Source organism: Pseudophryne corroboree, chromosome 9 (genome assembly GCF_028390025.1).
Source record: "Pseudophryne corroboree isolate aPseCor3 chromosome 9, aPseCor3.hap2, whole genome shotgun sequence".
NCBI lineage: Eukaryota > Metazoa > Chordata > Amphibia > Anura > Myobatrachidae > Pseudophryne > Pseudophryne corroboree.
In genome coordinates, this window is record NC_086452.1 from 240,877,573 (window position 1) to 240,896,468 (window position 18,896).

Below are 18,896 nucleotides of genomic sequence, written 5' to 3' on the forward strand. Positions count from 1 at the left end.
ATAGCAGTACGGTACAGTAGTCCATTGCTCTACCTCTGTGTTGTCAAGTATATTATGCATCCATACCTGTGCTGCATTTTAGTTGTGCGCAGTATATAGTAGGAGGACAGTGCAGAATTTTGCTGACCACCAATATATATATATATATATATATATATATATAGTGGAAATAGTCGGCACTCAGGAACAATAACAATGTTGCAGACCGGGGTGCCCTCCTCAGTTGTATGCACGGTGTGAGTGTTCGTGGTGACTGGAGTCACAAGTCACTGACCCCCTCACCACAGAAACAGGCGGCACTCCTCGGATTTAGTGGTGAAAAAATTATTTATACAGCAAACAGCATGTCAAAATCCAACGTTTCAACACCGCGATGGGTGTTTTTTTCAAGGATACATGGTGAAAACAAACGTGTGTGCAGTGTTCTTACCTTAAATGCTCACCTGATGTCAGCACGGGCGCAGGTGCGGTGGGCGGGAGAGACGCTGGCGGCTCCGGCTTCGGGCGGCTGAAGATGACGTCACCGTTGCTAGGCTACCAAAGCGTGTCAGCGCCCGGCGCATCGCGTTATTGAGCTGCAAGGAGAGAGCATGTGGTAAAGAAAGTGTAACAGTGTTATAATAAATTAATAAGAGGAAACAAAATAACATTTCCAACAAGTGTAAGTGAAAAAATACTTAAAAAGGCTGGACGATCGTGTGTACAAGATTAAAATAAACTATCATAGTATTTAACTATATAACAATGCTAATCTGCATTGTCTCTTATTGTTATAAAACCTGATGATCGGAGCCACAGGCTACACATAGCTGCAAATAACACCTTAAGATAAATATAATTGACTACAAAGAAGAGTGTATTTAACTACAAAAAAGGCATGTACTGAACTAGCCGATAAATTGTGATTTAAAGAAAAACACTCCATGTTAGTTTTTCATTAATAAATATATAGCGGTACGGTACAGTAGTCCATTGCTCTACCTCTGTGTCGTATACTACAAAAGTTCAGTAAAATGACCCAAAAATCAAAATTAAAACGTCTGATGAGAATCGTAAACTTGCCAATATGCCATTTACGACACGGAGTGGCAAGGAACGGCTGAGGCCCTGGCCTATGTTCATGGCTAGTGGTTCAGATTCACATGAGGATGGAAGCACTCATCCCTCGCTAGAAAACTGTGCCACTCCTAGATGGGCCAGGTGTTTGTGTCGGCCACTTGGGTCACTTAGCTTAGCCATCCAGCGACCTTGGTGCACCTCTTTTTTTTCTTTGCATCATGTGCTGTTTGGGGCCTATTTTTAAAATCGGCCATCCTATCTGACACTGCAGTGCCACTCCTAGATGGGCCAGGTGTTTGTGTCGCCACTTGGGTCGCTTAGCTTAGCCATCCAGCGACCTTGGTGCACCTCTTTTTTTTCTTTGCATCATGTGCTGTTTGGGGACTATTTTTTAAATCTGCCATCCTGTCTGACATTGCAGTGCCACTCCTAGATGGGCCAGGTGTTTGTGTCGGCCACTTGGGTCACTTAGCTTAGCCATCCAGCGACCTTGGTGCAAATTTTAGGACTAAAAATAATATTGTGAGGTGTTCAGAATAGACTGAAAATGAGTGGAAATTATGGTTATTGAGGTTAATAATACTATGGGATCAAAATGACCCCCAAATTCTATGATTTAAGCTGTTTTTGAGGGTTTTTTTTGTAAAAAAACACCCGAATCCAAAACACACCCGAATCCGACAAAAAAATTTCAGGGAGGTTTTGCCAAAACGCGTCCGAATCCAAAACACGGCCGCGGAACCGAATCCAAAACACTAAAAATTTTCGGTGCAAATCACTAGTTGGTATGAAGCTTAACCCATATCTGGAGAGTAAAATCAATAGTTGGAATTAAGTAAGCCGAGACTGTTCTATGTGATCTGGGAAGCAAAACTAAGATGCCAATTGTGCATCCCTGAAATAAGGAGTCTTCAATGTTTACCCATTTCTTAGTCCCCAGGGTAGAATGCAAGGAAACAATGTAGTTGAGATGGCTTGACCAGTAGTAGGGTTGCAGAATTGGTAGACTCAAACTCCCCAAGACTGTGCTCTTGACTAGGATTGTTTAGGTGTATATGACACAAATAACCAAAGATGTATAAACAATATATTTTAATGTATTTTTTTAATTTTTACAATAAATCAACAAGACCATTATACTGTGCAATTAGTTGACAGGAGTATATCAAGTATCTGCACTTTAGAGTATTACACCTATCGTTTTAACAGTCACAAATTCTTGACATTTGCATCCAAATTTCACAACACTAATGGTTTTTAAATGTGGAAAAACTATATAGATGACCAATGCTCAAAATGGGAGCTGCAACAACAGTATTAATGTGCCACCTAACACATCAATAAATCATACATACAGTAACGCAGAATTTTTTATATAACATCTTTTTGTTTTGATTAGGTGAGGGCTGAATAAGCGTGAAGCCATATAAGACCCCATTTTTTGTGATTGGTGGTTAATGACAAAGCAGTTGCTAGTTAGTTTTTCCAAGGGATCTTGAAAATTTTCCATAGGTTGTTTTCCTTGTCCATCAGTATTTGTGGGTGTAGGCTTCAGTGCATATAAAAGCTTGGGTCATGTGCTTCATACTTCCTCTTGCCATTTTGGACAGCCCCTCCCGCCCTCCCTCATGTTTTTCTCTGATGTAAATTTTTGTGTTCTGGGTTTTCGCTTTTTGACGGCTATTAACAGCCAGATATGCGGGAAAGTCGCTACCAGACAGCTGTCATTAAGGCCTAAGTGGTCATTGTGGGGCACCCTCTTTTGTAAAGACGGCAAGTGTGTCCTTACCCTGCAGTTGGACAATCGGACACTCCCCTACGGGAGCATCCATATTTGCCAGAGGAATGAGTGGTGAGTCCTGCACAATGCGGGTTAGGCATGTAGGAGGTGGTTTGTCGTTGGTAGTCCCCTCCTCAGTTTTTGGATGAATAATTAGATGACTGGAGCTGGCTTTGGTAGCACCTTTTCTTTTTCCATCATCCAACATAAAATCTAGTTTAAAGTTCAGGTCAGCTATCAATAAATACCGTCTGACCCTTTAAATCTTGCTATCGGTGTCCGTGTCTTTATTTGTAGTTTTAAGCTAGCTTAAAGTTAAAGTATAAGTTATCACAATAAAATTATGGGCGCCTTAATAAATTTCTATATTTGCACATACCATTATATAGAAACCATGTTACAATTTAAAACTTGAACATCTGTTATTGATGCCCCAAAGAAAAGAAAAATTACATACAGTAAACGAAAATATAAAAGATAAATAAGACATGACATGTAAAATACTTGTGTTATAAACACTTTATATCATTTTTGTGTATCTGGTTAATAGAATCTGTGCTAGTGAACACTGTTTACATGTACAGTACATTGGACCTGGCCTTTGCACTCTCTAGGGCCCTGGTCTAGTTGCCTTCCTTATAATTATCGGTGCTAGCCCTCATCTTCCTCTCCCTGCACACCTGTGTGAATTTTAAGAACATTCCCTACTTATTATGTATTTGTACCTGACTGGGGGGGGGGGGGTAATTCAGAACAAATTTGCAGCATACTTGCCTACCTGACCCTCTCCATGAGGGAGAAAATGCTCTGTTCCTGGACTTTCCAGGTAATGTATGATTGCCATCACCTGTGGTGAAATGCCTTTCTTATCAATGAACTAGCTCACCACAGGTGATGGCAATCATACATTACCAGGAAAGTCCAGGAACAGAGCATTTTCTCCCTCATGGAGAGGGTCAGGTAGGCAAGTATGATTTGCAGGTGGGGCAGATATAACATTTGCAGAGAGAGTTAGATTTGGCTGCTTTATTTTTGCACTGCAATTTAGATTTCAGTTTACACACACCCCACCCAAATCTAACTCTCTCTGCACATGTTATATCTGTCAACCCTGCAGTGCACTTAGGGGGTCATTCTGAGTTGATCATAGCTGTCAACTCAGACATGCGGTGGGCTAGTCCACCCCACATGTCAGTCCGCCCCCCCCGCACAAATACAAAACCATCGCACAGCGGCGATGCTTTTGTACTTGAAGAGTAACTCCCAGGCAGCACAGCTCCTGTGGCTGGCCGGGAGTTACCCATCGCTGCCCCGGGTCGAAGCAGCTGCGTGTGACATCGTGTGCGTTGGCCGGTCCGTGCCCCAAAAATGGTGGGCAAATGCCGCCATGCCGCCCCCTCCTGCCCAGCGACTGCCTCTGCCTGTCAATCAGGCAGAGGCGATCGCTAGGTAACGTCGGCCTTCGGCCGTCTGGCATGCGCCGGCGCATGCACAGTTCTGACCCGATTGCTGCGCTGCGACCAACTGCAGCATGCGATCAGGTCGGAATGACCCTCATGGTTTTGCCCAACTGCTAACAAATTTGCTGCTGCGATCAACTCTGAATTACCCCCCAAGTGTCTCATTCCAGGCCATTTCTGAAAAACATTTCTTAATACGTTCCTGAATTACTGGAGATAATACAAGTGACTTTAGTAATAAGGATGTTGGAAACTGAGACACAACTGGATATAGCTTTGGAGCTGCTGCAAAAGGACGCTAGTCTACCCTGCAGCCGCATCCAGTGTGTATGAGATGCTTTATTACCACTGTACTGCTTCACATGTATACTGTGAGCTCCTGCTGCTGCAGAACATCTTCTATATAGTACAAGCTGTTATCTCTGTTACATGAATTAACCAATCATCCTGGTTAAGTGCCATTCTGTGGACTAACATCCCTATCTGACACCGCAACACTCTGCCAACAGGACCCCAAGTAAGAAAGGCATTCTAAAACAGAGGTAAATAAGAAATAAAAGTGCAGCTGATTAAAGGACTACTTTTATTAAATATAGAGAAAAATGTATAGTACGGGGAACTGCACAAACTTTACAAAGCTAAAAGGCTCAGAGAATTACAGAACATGGAAATTCGCCATGGAGATGCAGCTTAAGCGGGATAAGTTGTGGAAAGTCACAATTGAGCCAGGAGCAGATCCAAACCGAGTTGAAGTGGATAGAGCCATTGGGACGATAGGCTTGGCCGTGGAACAACACGTCTACTCCATTATTAGCCGGAAAGTGTCAGCCAAAGACATGTGGGCAGCTCTGCAAATGGTGTATGTGGACAAAGGTCTGATGAGAAGAAAAACTTGAGGCATATGCTGTATAGGACACAGTTAAGTGCCTGTAAAGACATGAATGATTATATTGATAAAATACTGTCAATAGCTCAGCAGTTGGCATCTGTAGGGGCACAGGTGGATGACGAGGAAATGGCCATGGCGATGTTACAAAATCTGACACCATAATTCAATTCACAAAGTGGAAAGCTGCTCAATCAGATTGTAATGTCACTCAGGTGCTAAAAGGGGAGGGGTAATTCTGTGTAGGAAAAAAACTGTGTTCCCTAATGCACACCGAGTGAATAATATTACTACATAATAATAGTCAGATAATACGGAGATCTTAGTTGCGTATATCTGCAGATATAGGGTTAAGCCCCCAGGCCGATCGACCAGGCTTCTCCGTCACTGGGGGTCCCTAATACTAGGTATGGGCCTGGGGTGCAGGACCCCACGATGTCGGCACAGGTCGGCCACCCCAGGTCAGCACACAGGTGAGAGTTAATAGGGGTTAATAAGAAGCACAGAAGTGCTATGTAAGTGGTGTGATTAAAATAATATATAAAAAGTGATAGGAAAAATAATAAGTGTTAATAAAGTGTTAGGGTGTGCCGACCTGAAGCAGCCCAGCCATACCGACACAGGGGCCACCGCACCCCACACCCACCCCATAAATAATTACAAATATATCTGGGTTAAATTCCCAGTGTAAGGCCACATGGTAATGGCACCTACAGCATCTGAGAGCCAGCTTACCTGGGGATACCCCTGGCTTCCCCTATGGCACTTCTGGAGTCAGCAATCATAATTCAATTTCCGGGTAGTAGCTTTGGAGTCTAATGATACCAAGCTGACAACAGAAATTGTAAGAGCCAAGCTGCTGCAGTTTCAAGAACATATTCCTGTAGAGACACATGCTGAGGGTTCTGCCTTATTCACAAAAGGTACTAAGTCCACAAAGCTCAAGTTCAAGTGCTTTATATGTCACAAGGTGGGGCACAAGGCCCCAGATTGCAGACTGAGAAATTGCAGTGGTACGCAGAAGAAGCGTGATAAACCAAATGAGTCAGTATTGAATGTAGCAGATAGTCACAAGAAGGATTGCTGGTGCATGGACTCGGGGGTCACTAGGCATTTCAGTTGAAATCAGGAATGGTTTAATTCACGGACAGCATGTGAACCCATTACAGTAAAAGGGATTTGAGACACAGTCCTTACTGTTAAGGAGAATTAAAAGTGAAACAGTTATTAAGGACATCTAAGATGTCTTGTTCGTGCCAGAATTGGAAAGCAATCTCATTGCTATAAGCATCCTGAAGAAAAAGGGTTACAGAGTCCAGTTTGTAAAGGGCAAATGTATGGTACAAAATGAGAAAGGTACTGTAATTGCATCAGCAACTCGGTGCAACCAACTGTATGTCCTTGATACCAAACAGTATTCTGCAATAGCAGCCTCTGATTAAATCAGTCGATGGACCTGTGGCACAGGCACCTAGGTCATCTGGTATACTGTATGACAACATCCAGAAACTACTCGATGGAATGGAAACTGGAATCAATGTGAGTAATACTAAGAGACCTGTGTGTGAGAGTTGTATAAAAGGAAAGCAGGCTCACACCCCATTTCCCAAGTCTACTAGTAAAGCAGAAATACCACTAGACCTAGTGCATACTGACGTATGTGGTCCGATAGAGATGGAATCAATGAGTGGCTACAGGTATTTTAGAATATTTATTGATGATGCCACAAGGATGATGTCAGGAATTGGCGGTCAGCTGCGTCTCACTTACCAGCGCGCTGGTGTGCAGGCCTCTGGAGGTCGAGCTGTGTTCTGCTGTGTGCCGGCATCTGGCCTGTATGGACGCTGCCATGACACCTGCACTCAGCTGATCCCGGCATCCAATCCAGCGCTGTGTTTCCAACCAGGCCCCTGTGACCAATCACTGCAGAGCAAGGGGTATAAGTTCCTGTCCGGGGCTCACTCACATCGCCTCGGACAATGAGTCACATACCCTGTGTCTAGTTCTCCCAGTTCCTGTGTTCCTGTTTCCAGCGTTCCTTGTGGTTATCTTCATAGTTCCAGTTAACATCTCTACAGCTCTCCTGTTACTCCGGACTTCAGCTACATCCAGCTTCAAACCCATCAGCAGTAAGAGACTCTCCTCAGGTGTACTTTCTCATTACCTTACCTGTGCACTAATTGTCAGCATACCATCTGTGCAACTCAGCAGTAATAACATCTACTTGCTTAGAGACTGTCTCCTGCTTTAGCCTAAGTGTGGCTATATGGACTTATGCTTTACAGAGACTGTGAGTTTCAAATATATATTGGAGTTCTGTTATTTCGCCTGCATTCAGTATCAAGTTATTTTACGTTCTGCTGCAAGAGACTTTTAAGTTGTTTGGATTCAGTTACCTGTCATTGTTTTCCACATTACTGGTTTCAGTGTATTCAGTATTATACCATCTGCTTTGCATTAATAAACATCAGCGCTTATGCGCAGGACTTTCATATTGCCTCCCCGCTTTGTACATCGCACAAACACTGACCCACTAGCGCCCCCGCCGGGGACAGACAAAACCAGAGACCTGACAGTTTGTCCGAGGCCCATGGACCCGGACGGTGGTCAGAGTGTGGGGTCAGGGACACTCCAAGGCTTAGTGTGATGACTAGATGGTCAAGAGGCTGCGCAGCAGCAGATTATTCAATTCCTGCAAGAAATGTCTTCTCGTTTAGATACTCTGCAACAATCATTTCCAACTTCAGCTCCTTCAGTGTCCTCATCAGTTACTGCTCCTGTTCCTAGTTCCATAGTTTCTAGCTCTCCAGTTGCTTCTGTTCCAATGTCTCGCATCCACTTTCCTACACCAAGTAAATTTGATGATAATCCTAAAATGTGTCGTGGATTTTTGAATCAATGCGAAGTCCACTTTGAATTGCAACCACAGAACTTTCCAACACCCAGAGCAAAGGTTGCATATATTGTCTCTCTTTTAGCTGGTTCTGCTCTGAATTGGGTCTCTCTGCTGTGGGAGCGAGCAGATGCATTGCTGAATAACTATACAGAGTTTGTTGCTGCATTCCGACGCATCTTTGACGAACCAGGGAGTACGACCTCTGCTTCTTCAGACCTCCTTCAGATTCGCCAGGGAACACGTACTGTGGGTCAGTACATCATTCAGTTCCAGACATTGGCATCAGAGGTGAAGTGGAACAACCAGGCATTGGTTGCCGCCTTCTGGCATGGTCTGTCTGACCACATAAAGGACGAGTTCACTACCCGAGATCTACCAGAGCAACTGGAAGCCCTAATCTCTCTATGTGTCAAGTTGGATCTACGTTTACGCGAGCGAGCCTGTGAACGCTCTCGAGGTGATCTTCGCAAGCACCGAGTTATGCCTCCTGTACAGTCTCTACCTATTACTGCTGACGAACCCATGCAGGTAAACAAGTTTCATTTAACACCTGAGGAGCGGTCCAGAAGATTAAAGGAAAGACTGTCTCTATTGTGCTGCTGATGGTCATCTGATTGGTTCCTGCCCTGCTCGGTCGGGAAACGCCAGGTCCTAACTTGCAAAGGAGGAGTCAAGTTAGGGACCTTGAATAAAGCTCCTCCATCTCAAGACCTTATATTGCCTGTCACTTTGGAAATGCCAGATGGACTCCAGTCTCTGTCCACTTTAGTGGATTGTAGCGCTGCTGGGAATTTTATCACATAAGCTGCAGTGGATAGACTTTCTCTCCCAGTGTCAAAGCTGTCTAGTCTGGTTTATCTCACTGCCGTAGATGGAAGCCGTATTGCTGAAGGTTCCATCACTCAGCAGACCAAGTCGGTAGTTCTGGGAGTGGGCTTCCTGCATTCTGAGCTAATCAAATTCCTGGTCATACCAAAAGCTACCTATGAGATTGTACTGGGTATGCCTTGGCTTCAATTGCACAATCCACAATTTGACTGGTCTACCTTACAGTTGACGGCGTGGAGTTCCTCCTGTCTTCATTCATGTTTAGCTCAAGTATGTCCAATAAAATCTACAAGTGTAAAACCTCAGTCTGGCCTTCTAGAGGCCTATCAGGAATTCACTGACGTCTTCAGTAAGAAAGCTGCGGATGTCTTGCCGCCTCATCGAGAATGGGATTGTCCCATCGATTTGGTTCCAGGGAGCAAGCTACCTAGAGGGCGTACATACCCTCTTTCAGTTCCAGAGACCCAAGCAATGAGTGAATATATAAAGGAGAATTTACAGAAGGTGTTTATCCATCCATCTTCTTCCCCGGCCGGTGCGGGGTTCTTCTTCGTTAAGAAGAAAGATGGAGGACTATGCCCCTGTATTGATTATCGGGGTTTAAATGACATCACGATTAAAAACAGCTACCCGTTACCTCTTATCACAGAGCTGTTTGACAGAGTCAGAGGTGCCTCCATCTTCACGAATCTGGATCTTCGCGGGGCTTACAATCTTATCAGGATTTGAAGTGGCGACGAGTGGAAAACCGCCTTCAATACTCGTGATGGTCACTACGAATATCTAGTGATGCCCTTCGGTTTGAGTAATGCCCCGGCTGTGTTTCAAAACTTTGTCAACGAAGTATTCAGAGATCTCCTGTATAAGTGTGTGGTAGTTTACCTCGATGACATCTTGATATTCTCCCGTGATTTAGTTTCTCATCGCCAACAGGTAAAAGAGGTTCTTCGACGTCTTCGACAGAATCATCTGTATGGCAAACTATCTAAATGCATGTTTGAAGCTTCTTCAATATCTTTCCTGGGATACATCATTTCCGGAACAGACCTTCAAATGGACCCAGCTAAAATAGAAGCCATAGAAAACTTGTCTCTTCCAACAACACTCAAGTCAGTTCAACGTTTTATTGGCTTCGCTAACTAATACAGGAAGTTTATTAAGGGCTTTTCCACATTAATAGCCCCAATTACCTGCCTTACTCGAAAAGGGGGAAATACTTCCAATGGTCTGATGAAGCACTGTCTGCTTTTCATAAAATAAATCAGGCTTTTATTTCAGCTCCCGTGTTACAACAGCCAGATGTCAATAAGGCCTTCGTCTTGGAAGTAGACGCCTCAACGGTTGGCGTGGGCGCAGTCCTTTCCCAGGTGGGTGTTGATGGTAAGACTCACCCTTGCGGGTTTTTCTCTCATAGATTCTTGCCCGCAGAAATGAACTATACCATCGGTGACCAGGAGCTGTTGGCAATCAAATTGGCCCTTGAAGAATGGAGGTATCTGCTGGAGGGTGCGAGCTTCCCTATTACTATCTACACGGATCACAATAACCTCCTTTACTTGAAAGCAGCGCAGTGCCTGAATCCCCGACAAGCAAGGTGGGCCCTATTCTTTTCTCGTTTTGACTTTAAGTTAATGTTTAGACCTGGCTCACAAAATGTTAAGGCATATGCATTATCTCGCTCTATGTGTTCAACTGAGGAATCATCAGAACAAGCTGCTCGACCCGTGTTAAATCCTGTGGTGTTCGCAGCTACAGGGGTGTCCCAAGTTCTACCTCCAGGCAAGATGTTTGTCTCTCCTGAGATTCATCCAAATCTTCTGTCCTGGGCTCATACGTCTAAACTTACTGGTCACCCTGGAGTCCTAATAACTTTCAAGTTCCTATCCCAAAATTACTGGTGGGCTCATATGAAAGTAGATGTTCAAGAATTCATAGTTTCATGTCCCAAATGTGCTCAGCACAAAGTTCCTCGTCAGGCTCCCGCAGGTCAATTGTTACCAAATTCCATTCCCAAGCACCCCTGGTCTCATTTATCAATGTATTTTATTTCAGATCTTCCTCCCTCTAACGGGTATGATACCATCCGGGTAGTGGTCAATAGGTTTTCAAAAATTGCACACTTCATTCCACTCAAGGGGTTACCCTCTGCTCCAAAGCTGGCACAGTTATTTCTTTGTGAAATCTTTAGGTTACATGGACTTCCAACAGAAATAATATCTGACCGTGGTGTACAGTTTGTGGCAAAGTTTTGGAGAGCTCTGTGTTCTGCGCTGCAGGTTAAACCTAAGTTCTCTACGGCCTATCACCCTCAAACAAATGGGCAGACGGAGAGGGTAAATCAAGAGCTTGAGACCTATCTAAGACTATATATTTCCTCTTCACAGGATGACTGGGTAAATTTATTGCCTTGGGCGGAGTTTGCTCATAATTTCCGTTATCATACTTCTACAGATACAACTCCTTTTTTCGCAGTTTATGGTCAACATCCTAGAGTACCGGATTTCCAAGATTTACCCGTCATAGACGTGCCTGCGGCTGCTTCTGCTCTTCGGCGGTTCTCTCAAATTTGGAAGAAGATTCATCTATCTCTTAAGGTGTCTCAACGGTACAAAATGTTTGCTGATCGAAAGAGACAAGCAGTCCCTAGCTTAAAGCCAGGCAACAAAGTCTGGTTATCTACTCGGAATCTCCGTCTCAGAGTTCCGTCAATGAAATTTGCTCTGCGGTTTATTGGACCATTTCCAGTAGAAAGTGTTATAAATCTGGTGGCTTATAAGTTAAAACTGCCTTCCTATTTGAAAGTTCCCAACTCATTCCATATTTCTCTCCTCAGACCACTAATTCTTAATCGTTTCCAGAGAGCGCTTCCAGTAGCTCCAAAGGTACAAACTCATCAGGGCGTGGAATACGAGGTGGAAAAGATCTTGGACTCTCGTCATCGCTATGGTCGTTTGCAATACTTGATTGACTGGTCTGGATATGGTCCTGAAGAGAGGAATTGGGTTAACGTGGCACCGATTCCTGACAGTACCCCATCCTTTATGTGCACACTCCACGGTTGGTACAAGCCTTCCACAGACTCTTCCCTGCCAAGCCTCGTGGGTGTTCGGTACCCACCCATAAAGCAGGGGGTACTGTCAGGAATCGGCGGTCAGCTGCGTCTCACTTACCAGCGCGCTGGTGTGCAGGCCTCCGGAGGTCATGGCCCCAGTCGCGGCTGCATGGATGCGCTGACCGCGAGCATCATCTCCCATGTTGCTGAGTGCCCCTGAGTCTGGTCCTGCATATGTGTTCCGCTGTGTGCCAGCATCTGGCCTGTATGGACGCTGCCATGACACCTGCACTCAGCTGAAACCGGCAACCTGGCCCTGTGACCAATCACTGCAGAGCAAGGGGTATAAGTTCCTGTCCGGGGCTCACTCACATCGCCTCGGACAACGAGTCACATACCCTGTGTCTAGTTCTCCCAGTTCCTGTGTTCCTGTTTCCAGCATTCCTTGTGGTTATCTTCATAGTTCCAGTTACCATCTCTACAGCTCTCCTGTTACTCCGGACTTCAGCTACATCCAGCTTCAAACCCATCAGCAGTAAGAGACTTTCCTCAGGTGTACTTTCATATTACCTTACCTGTGCACTAATTGTCAGCATACCATCTGTGCAACTCAGCAGTAATAACATCTACTTGCTTAGAGACTGTCTCCTGCTTTAGCCTAAGTATGGCTATATGGATTTATGCTTTACAGAGACTGTGAGTTTCTAATATATATTGGAGTTCTGTTATTTCACCTGCATTCAGTATCAAGTTATTTTACGTTCTGCTGCAAGAGACTTTTAAGTTGTTTGGATTCAGTTACCTGTCAATGTTTTCCACATTACCGGTTTCAGTGTATTCAGTATTATACCATCTGTTTTGCATTAATAAACATCAGCGCTTATGCGCAGGACTTTCATATTGCCTCCCCACTTTGTACATCGCACAAACACTGACCCACTAGTGCCCCCGCCTGGGACAGACAAAACCAGAGACCTGATAGATGACACATGTATATTTCATGAAAGCTAAAAGTGAAGTTGTCAGTAAAATTGTGGAATACAAGAACCTGGTGGAGACTCAGAAAGATCTGAAATTAAAAGTCTTGAGATCTGACAACAGAGGAGAGTATTACAACAGAGTTTTAGCATAGTTCATGAAAAAATCTGGCATAAAGAATTGCTTACACACCAGAACAAAATGGTGTTATTGAGCGTGCAAATCATACAATTGTTGATTGAGCATTGACTATGTTTAGTGACGCTGGCCTGGATATAAGCTTTTGGGTGGAAGCAGTGTCTATTGCAGTATATCTTAAAAACTGTGTGCCCACAGTAGCCGTAAAAGGTAAAATGCTACTGGAGGCATGGTCCAAGGAAAAGCCACCTGTCAATCATTTCCATTTTTTTGGTTGTAAAGCTTATGCACATATTCCTAAGGAGAAAAGATGGAAATTAGATCCAAGATCAGTGGAATGTACTGTATTATGCTAGGATACTGTGAAGAAAGCAAAGGATACAGGCTTTGGGACATTATAAACAAATGTCTTCTAAAGTCTAGAGATGTGGTGTTCCATGAGATAGCAACAATCACTGGAACAGTGGAACAAGAATAACAGCAACAATATGTATTGCTGGATGTACAGGCAGCAGAAAGCGTGTCTGATCCTGAAAGTGTTAATGGGGGTACCCAATCAGGAAACAGAAGTTCCATGAGGAGCAATAAAGGTGTTCCATCCAAAAGATACAGTGAGGAATATGCAAACATAACTTACTGTGAACCCCAAAATATACAGGAAGCAAAATCAAATGGCGACTGGAAAGAATGGAAGTCAGCAATAGATACAGAGCTGTCAGCTCTGGATGATAACAGTACATGGACTGTAGTTGACAGCCGAATAACTATAAGACAATCAAGAACAAGTGGGTCTTTTGCAGAAAGCTGAATGTGGACATGACTATTGCTCATTATAAAGCCCCCCTGTTGCTAAATGATACAAACAAAAACCCGGGATTGACTATGGATAGATCTTTTTGCCTGTTGCAAGGTACAGCACCTTGAGGTTAGTCATTGCCCTTGTTACAATTCATGATTTATTGTTATACCAGTTAGACTTTGATTCTGCATTCCTGAATGGAGAGTTAATTGAGAAACAAAGATACAATACCAATTGTATACTGCTCTCCGTAGGTCAGTCACCCTACTTTGTTAGCAGCTCGCCGAGCTCATTAAACCCAGTGCGCTGGTACATGTAGGCCCTGCAAATCATTTGTTAGGCATGAGGATTGTACAAAACCTGAAAGATGGGACTGTTACAATTGATCAACAGACATATATTGAAGTAATACTTTGCAAGTATGGAATGTCTGATGCAAAACCAGTGAGCACTCCTATTGTCAAAAGCATAAAGATGTTAAAGGTCATGTCACCAACCAGCCAGGAGAAGATAGAGGAAATGAGAGAGGTTCCTTAGCAAAATGCTGTTGGTAGTTTGATGTATGCAAGTATTGGGACTCGCCACAACATCACAGATGCAGTGAGCCGGGCAAGCCAGTTTGCAATTAGCCCTGGGAGGCAACACTGGATTGCAGTCAAAAGAATCTTAAGGTACTTAAAAGGTACAAGTTCATTAGTTCATTAAAGTTGGTGTTTACAAAGTCAAAAGGTATGACTTTGGAGTCTTTGGAAGTTTTCTGTGATGCCAAATGGGGATCATATGAGGATGACTGTCACTCCTACACAGGATACTTGTTTGTTTTGGCAGGCGCAGCCATCAGCCGGGGTGAGCAGAAAGCAACCCACTGTTGCCCTATCCACCACTGAGGCAGAGTACATGGCACTTACAGAAACAGTAAAAGAAGCTTTATGGATAAAGGAGACTTTATGTGAGCTTAACCTTCTTTACCACAGTGAGACTATCAACATTGCGTGTGATAACAAGGGAGAAATTGATTTGTCTTCCAGAACCAAGCATTATGGATGGTCCAAACACATTGCCATTAGACATCACTTTATCCGTGAGTTAGTGGAGAACAAGTCTGTCATTGTGGACTACATAGCAAGCGAGGGCAATGCTGCTAATATGTTGACAAAGGGACTGTCATCACACTTGCTGGATATGTTTATGACAAAATGTGGACTGGAATACTTTTGAGAAACTTTTTTTTTATTGAGAGACTTTTGATTTGTTTTACTGTTGGCTTACCATGCTTTATTAATGTGTTTTTGGTTACAGGAAAACTTTATTGAGAAATGTTTTTGATAAAGTGTTATGATAATGTATGTAACCGGAGACAACCTTGAGTGAGGGGAATGGTAGACATTGGATCACTCTGGTGTCTGTCTCCATTCCCAGCACTAGAGGCAGCTTCCCTGCTCTAGTATTTTCCCTCCTAGTGTCAGCTCAGTGCAGGAGGAGGTGCTTAGTGCACAGTCTGAGAGAGTTCTCCTGGGAGAGACAACTGCACTGACGTACAGCTTCAGCTCTCCTCAGTGTGTGACCTTGTCTACCCTCCAGCCGCATCCTGTGTGTACTGAGATGCTGTGTTACCGCTGTACTGCTTCACATGTATACTGTGAGTTCCTGCTGCTGTTACATGAATAAATCAATCGTCCTGTTTAAGTGCCACTGTGTGGACTAACATCCTATCTGACACCATAACACTCTGCCAACAAATAACACCTCCAGACAATCAAGCGTGATGCAACGTTTCAGGTTTATTACCCTTCGTCATGTATGTATTGAGAGAGAGAGAGAGAGAGAGAGAGAGAGAGAGAATGAATACTTCTTATATATCATTCATGTAATGTGTGGCAAGTCATTTTTGTATGGAAACATTTATGTTATACAATAGCTGTGGAATTTCTTAATTGCTTGTTTCCTTAATACTCTTAACATTCTGACACTATTTGCACAAATTGATGAAGCAAAAAGTTTAACTTTAAGTGCATCATGGCATTTGTTAGACTGATCGTAATTGATATATTAAACTAAAAAGACACCAATTAGATCATTTAGTTTGAGCTACAGCATAAAATACATTTTCCTATAAAATATTCACAACAGAGACAGATGATTACAAAGACCTTTTTAGTAATTTAGGTTCTACCTTAATTGTCAGTGATAGGGCAATTAAATGTAAACAGACAAACAGATTTAATTGTTCAACCTCTCTGAAACTGCCCTTATGCTATCAATTTCTAGAACCAAGGGCCTAATTCAGATCTGATCGCTGCTGCAAATCACATTGCAAGCGGCGTTTTCTAGCTAAATGCACACGCGCAAAGTCACGAATGCACATGTGCCAGACATAATGTGCAATAAATGTGCACACATACACATGAAAATTTGGAACGCATACAGGCAATGACAGAGAGGTGTGGTGGAGCTGTTGCGGGGGTAAGGATTCACAGGTAAGTGAAAAGGGGCGTGAAGTTGGGCGTGTAGCGAGGAGGGTGTGCCATGGGCTGCAGGCGTTGTTTTTGCACAACTGCAAAGCGAATCTCTGTCACTGCACACTGAGCGTTCGCAGATGCCGAGTAAGGGGCCCTACACACTCGGCGATGCGCCGCCGAGGTGCCCGACGGCCGATACGGCCGACGAGCAACCCGGCGGCGGGGGGGCAGTGACGGGGGGAGTGAAGTTTCTTCACTCCCCCCGTCACCCGGCTGCATTGAAGTGCAGGCAAATATGGACGAGATCGTCCATATTGGCCTGCATGCACAGCCGACGAAAGACCAGCGATGAACGAGCGCGGGGACGCGCATCGTTCATCGCTTAAGTCTCCACACTGAAAGATATGAACGAGTTCTCGTTCATTTATGAACGAGATCGTTCATATCTTTCAGAATATCGCCAAGTGTGTAGGGCCTATAAGTCCACGGCTGCACATAGCATGCTCAACACAGGTGTCCTGCCATCGATCTTCCCGCAAATAATAGCAAACCACAAACACCTGCTTACAATCCAAATGCCTCAATGCCTCATTACATCTCTAGATCTCTGTGAAATGGTATGTAGCCTGTCATTCTCTGGATATGTGCAACACACAATCTCCACTGTTGTTTGATTACAACCACTACATGTTTACTACACATGTACTACATGTGTCTTTTTACGAACAATATTCTAAGCATTACACTCTTACAACAGATAAACTCATTTTCACTAACCCTGTGTGTGTGTGTGTGTGTGTGTGTGTGTGTGTGTTCACTTTGCTTTGAGCTGCCTTTCAAACTGCTGTGTGCAATCTAAATAGACTTGCTGTATGCATCTCTCCCACCTACATGCCATGTTTTCTGAAATAATACATTTCTTGTGTTACTCATATTACAACATTACCAGCATACTGTAATTATTGTTATAATGTTCTGTAATCATGCTACAATTAAAAGAGTAACAATATACAGTAGATGGCTTAATGATATTTTTTTTTATTTTTTTTAAAGCATTGTGGTTTGTAAACATATTTTTGCATTACGATACACCACAAGAAAATTAACACTATTTGTGCTCAAAGTGTAAGCCAATATAAATAAATGTTATTAACAAACTCAAAACACAAAACAAGCACCTAGCTGTGCAGAAAAGAAGCTTAGACCACCCAGTAGGCAGTTACCCGCATCTCCGCAACAAACAGAACAAAATGATGGTCCCAGCACTCTGGATGCGGAATATGTGAGCCAAACAAAAGAAGAAACTGGGCCTAGTAATAATAATAATAATAATGTTATTTATATAGCGCTCTTTCTCCAATAGGACTCAAGGCACTTAACAGATACATAGCATAAATATAGTACAGAAAATAATGAAGTACAGAACAGATTTTCATAAAATACAGAAGCATGGAGATACTAAAGGGACAATTATGGGAATGATTGAGTAGAAAGGAAAGTCTTGAGTCTACTTTTGAAGGATTCTATAGTTGGGGCCTCTCACACTGTCCGGAGAAGTGAGTTCCATAGAGTCGGAGCCGCATGACTAAAAGCTCGACCCCCAGATGAATTACGGGAGATTCTAAGTACTGCTAAAAGTCCTTCATCTACAGATCGCAGTAATCGAGTGGGGCAGTATGGGGTCAGTAGCTGCTTCAGGTACCTTGGGCCCTGGTCATGTATTGCTTTGAAACTCAGTAAGCCAATCTTGAAGATGATTCGCCATCTTACAGGCAGCCAGTGAAGGGAGTAGAGTATGGGTGTTATGTGGCTAGTACGGGGCTGGTTGGTTAACAGCCTGGCAGCGGTGTTTTGCACCAGCTGTAAGTGGTGCAATTCTTTTGCTGGGAGACCAAGGTAGAGGGCATTACAGTAGTCTAATTGAGATGATACAAATGCGTGGATGACTTTTGGCAGATCATCTGAGGGAATTAAGTGCTTGATTCTGCATATGTTCCTCAGGTGAAAGAATGAGGATTTGATTGTGGCTGATATCTGATGTTTAAGTGTCAAGCCACCATCCAGGACAACACCAAGATTCCGCACACGATCAGTGGTTTGTAATTCCGAATCCCCGAGTGTAAGTCCAGTTGGTTGGCTATGCTGCAGTCTTGTCCTTTGATGTTGCGGTCCTATCATAAGGACCTCTGTTTTATCCGGGTTCAGTCACAGCCAACTAGCACTCATCCACTCCTGTAGCTCAGCTAGACAGCCATTTAGGGTTGCTATTGGGTTATCAGTGCCCGGAGCAAAGGACAAGTACAGTTGTGTATCATCTGCATAGCAGTGGTAGACTAGTCCATGGCGCCTGATTATTTCACCCAGCGGGAGCATGTATACTGCAAAAAGCATGGGGGATAGTATAGAACCTTGTGGGACACCACATGGCAATGGCACTGGTGGTGATGAGTATAATCCAGACAATACTCTCTGTAACCTGCCTGTGAGAAATGATTTGAACCAATTTAGGACTGTGCCATCCAGTCCACAAAAATGTATCAGACGCTCAATCAGATGCCCAT

At 43.7% G+C, this 18,896-nt stretch overlaps 1 long non-coding RNA gene across 1 annotated transcript in view; it reads right to left on the reverse strand.

Annotated features, from left to right (window-relative positions):
* Positions 1 to 436: 436 nt before the first annotated feature.
* LOC134956932 (uncharacterized) overlaps positions 437 to 18,896 on the reverse strand; it is a 48,377-nt gene continuing 29,917 nt past the window's right edge. The window contains exon 3 of the long non-coding RNA XR_010186310.1: positions 437 to 575. This is a non-coding gene — a long non-coding RNA (uncharacterized LOC134956932). The remainder of the gene's footprint in view (positions 576 to 18,896) is intronic.